A 4,558-nucleotide genomic window follows, 5' to 3' on the forward strand; every position below is an offset into this window, starting at 1 on the left:
AAGGAAAGATCATGATTTGGGCTGAAATTACTTCTTATGGTTAAGAAGCCATGGTTACAATAATAACCACTAATATCTGAGATCAGAATCTTGCTTTAAAAGAAACCAGTGTTATGCTGTGGGGGGGGGCATATTGTTGGCATGGAAGGTCACTTCAAATTGGAATGAAGTTGTTCTGAGTGATATCCTGTATCCTCTGGCTAAACCTTTATATCCTGATGGGGGTGGTCTCATACAGGTTGACAATAGCCCCCTTCCATAGGGCACGAGGACTTGCTGAATGGTTTGATGGGAATCATATGCTGTGACCTACGCTGTTTCCAGATCTCAACACGGCTCAATACCTATTGGAGAGTTTGGACCTACATACTTGCCAGAGGTCTCAATCACCATCCTCACGAAACCAACTGAGGGAATATCCTTTGGAAAAATGTGTTTCTATCCTTTCAGTACAGATCCACAGGCTGGTAGAGCCAATGCCACTGTGGATTGAAGCTTTTCTGGTTGCAAAAAACTATGGTTTTTCCATAAATTTTTCACCTGTCTGTGTCTAAAACGCCTTCACTTTCTTATTCAAAACATCTTCAGAAACACATGTCACTTAGCTGTTTTTGTAATACAAAAGAAAGTTTCCAAACGAGTCGACATTTTGGTCCAGTTTGAAACCCAGTGCAATGGCGTTCTTCCAATCGGGGGTGGCCAGTGAGTATTTGAGTGGTCGTCTGCGGGTGTAACATGTTTTTGGTCAAGCATGTAAAGCTGGGAAGCGTTAGGTCAAATGATGCTCCTGTGGACACAAACCTTTACTTTCTAAATTCCCTTCCTTTTGATTGTACTAATTAGGTTCACCAGTCCCTTATTAGGCTTCTGTGGTTCCTGCCTTTCAGTTATCAGTTCGTCTTTGTTGGCTGAGTGTTTTGTTGCGTTCCTGTCTGCCCCCCCCCCCTTCATTGGGTTTGTACTTTTTGTATGGTATTGTTTTGTTTTGTATTTCCATGATTCTTGTCATTTTGTCATTTTCATGTTATACGCATTGCTTAGGTCAGCTCGGCAACCCCCTGCTGTTAATAAATCTGAATACAAGAATCTGGCTGCAGATTGGAGCTGTTACATCAAGTGACGGAAAAACATGAGCAGAGGAAACCCTGCCCTTACCCTGTTATGGTGCGACATATTAATACACAGTGGGGGCTGTGCCTTAAGTAGCTGGAAGCTAGATCGAATTAGTGTTTAAGAATGTTCTGGCCCGAGGTGTTTTATATAAACATTATCATCCATGTGTAAAATAGACACAGTGTTGGCTACTGTGGCCTGGCTTTACAGTAATATAAAGGCATTGGGGTGAATGGCTACTGTACTGCTGATCCATGGTGACATTTGTTGGGGGTGGAGCAGTGGTAGCAGGGGTTCATGACAGGGGAGGAGGGGAGGCAAGATGAAAGAAGAAGCCAAGAACGGGGAGGGCAACGAGTGGAGCAAATGGAAAAACAAGAAGCATAGGAAGCATAGGCGAGAGAGGAGAAGAGTGGCAGCAATGAAGAGGAGAAATTGGACTGGAGCACAGAGGAGAAAGTATGAGATGGGAGAATGGGAATATGGAAGGATAAGATGAAAAGAAAGGATGGCTTAAGAGGGGGAGCAGGAGAGTTGAAAACAAAGGGAGGGAACAAGACGGAATAAGGAGAACAAAACAGGGTAGGAGAGGGAGCAAGGATAATGGAGAGGAAAGTAGACCAGGGATTTGGAAAGTAGGAAATGTTAGTTAAGAGGGGCGAGGTAAGGAATGGGAAGAGCAAGATGAAAGAAGAGTGAAAGGAAAAAAAGGAATAGTGAAGCACATCGGTCTGAGCAGGAATAAAGCAATATGAACAAAGGCAGCCTGCCAGACAAGAAAGTGATATTGGACTATTCTGTTAAACCGGGAATTATGTTCAGTGACTGTCATTTTTCAAAACCAATGCCAAATATTTTTATATGCATATAGACTCTACAGTGTGGTTAAGGTTATAAAAGACTATGGTTAATCAAAAGGCAAATGTTAGCTGTAGGTGAGTTCAACCCATTCTCGTTCTCAGTTCGTTAAACACGATGTTTTGTCACAGCCATTAGTGTCTCGTACAGACACACAAGGTACCCTCTGGTGTCTTTGTGATTATGCGAGCCTTTCTAACTCGTGTGTAATGTTGAAGAACAGCAGACCCGACACAGGGATAGTATGTTAAGCTAACGTTTATGCAAACCACAGATACGTCGAAGGTTGACACGTGTACCAAGCTATTACGAGCCAACGAGGCTGCCAAACAGCATGGTTGCAGTTTGAGTCACACCACTGGATGTTTTTCAGGACACCATTTCCAGCTGTGTTTGTGTTGATTTTTTTAAGGAGAGCTCAACAGCCATGTTTTACAATCTACATGGACTTTGTCAATCTTTAAACTTCCTCACCTTACGACTCTGAGAGTGTAATATATGCTGTGGATGGGTTTACATCGAGTGAGCTGAAAGTCTGGTACTGTTGTAGCACAAAATACCCTTTGGCATCTGTATGAGACATCAAGGGGTGTGACAAAACATCAATATTTGAGGGACCTGGGAGTGAGGACGGTCTGGTGTGTCCCCTGCATAAAAATCAGATGTACTTCACACTTTATCGGATTCCGGTGACACAGATGGTGGCACTGGACACAATTCATTATGTTCACAATCTTCCAACATGTACGCCATTCCTCAGAGTGCTGAGCTGGAAATTGCGGGGCAGATCTATAAGATGGATAAAATAAGTAAACATGGAAGAAGCACTGGTGGATGTAAATTTCCTGGTGAAAAGTGAAATCGGCAGACAGAGGTAAAGAAAAAGCAAGATGGTTCATCCACTGCTTCACATCCCTTATCCCTCGGTCATCTCATGTTTTTTCTTCTGCTGCTTTTTTTCCTGCCCTTTCACCATCACATACATTGCCACCAATTACTCTAATTTCTGGAGTCATGTCACAACCATACATCAAACTACCTCGCGTGCGGGAAAACAAGACCTACATTCAGTAAATGGAGCAGGATGGATGCGCTATTTCATTGTGGAACTGGGCTATCGAGCGCGGTCATGTAAACACACAACCATAAACATACATAAACACATCAACAAATAAACAGATGTGAAGCTCCATTTCTTTCTGCTGCCGTGGTCACAAGCCTGTCTCTATCTGTGTGTCTCTTATTCCCTCACACACAAACAAAACCGATGCACATCACTGCAGTACGCACAGTGAGGTGACAGGCGGTTGAATGAGGTCATGATGGGGTTGTACAGTAAAGGGGAAATAGGTGTGTCAAAAGCAATATGTAGCAGCCGCTCGCTGAACTAGCTGGAATAATGGAATTGTTGTTTTCAGTAGTTGATAAACCAAACTTATTCCACTAAGCCTGCAGCCTCCCTGGAGACCGAATAATGAAAACTGAAAAACAAAGGAAGAAGGAGAGAATGAATAGTTGTACCCGGGTAGCTCAGTTGGTAGAGCGTGCTGTTCCGATTGTACAGAGGCTGTGTCCTCGCTGCAGCGGCCAAGGGTACGAATCCACCCTGTGGCCCCCTGCCGCCCCCCCCCCATCCTGTTTCCCATCACCCCTGTAGCTGCTCTATCTAATAAAAGCCGTGAAAAATTAAACAAAACAAGACAACAAATCTGTCATAGTAGGAGCCAAACTGATTTCTGACACCGAAAGAAAAGAAACGAAAACAATAAAAAGACAGAATTTGGTCTGTCATGTAACTGTAATCTTGTGATGTGCAATTTGTGCCGACTAATGCGAGCGTTTGAATGAGTCAGGAGAAGTGATTCATATTCTTGTACCAGTGCACCCACAGCTGTGTAGCGCTATTTGAGCCAGCTCCCTCTGAGTATGTGACTTGCTCAATTACTTACAAAAAAAAAGTGAAATGAAATGAAAGATTTTCTCATCTTGCTGAGAGAGCCATCTCCCCGGAGGAGAGGCAATCACCGCTGCAGATTAATCTCTGACTGGCATTAGTGCCAATTGTGACCCAAAAAAAGCAGACAATAGAGTTGTTCTGTGAAACAGGGGTAAAATTTACCGTAATTCAATTCCTTGGTAAATATAAACATGGGGGGAGGGAGGGGGGACATATCGGGGCTTAGCTTCATGACCGTCATGCTTGAAGCCAGCCTTGTTTCTTGTCTCTGTGGTGATTAGGACTTTGAATCAATCAAGCAAACACAAATCAGTCTCCTGATGTGGCGAGCCTGATACTGGCCAGCAAAATCAAGAGCACGGCAGTATAAGGCAAACCAGCGTGACTCGAATATCAATTAACACTTAACCTTCAGAAACTTAAATTCATCAATAATTCCGCTAAATTATTCAAACCTCTGTCTGTCACTCTCTCTGTCCCTGTCTCTCCCTCCGAGTCTGGCACAATGGCGCCCTGTGGGCTTCCTGTGCTGACAGGAAGAGAGCTGCTTTTCACAGCCGGCCAAGACACGCAGCTGAGCGGAAGACGAGCCCCCTTTCTGAGCTTGTCTCTGCGCCCACCCCCCACCCC

This window comes from Sparus aurata, chromosome 2, assembly GCF_900880675.1.
Source record: "Sparus aurata chromosome 2, fSpaAur1.1, whole genome shotgun sequence".
Lineage (NCBI taxonomy): Eukaryota > Metazoa > Chordata > Actinopteri > Spariformes > Sparidae > Sparus > Sparus aurata.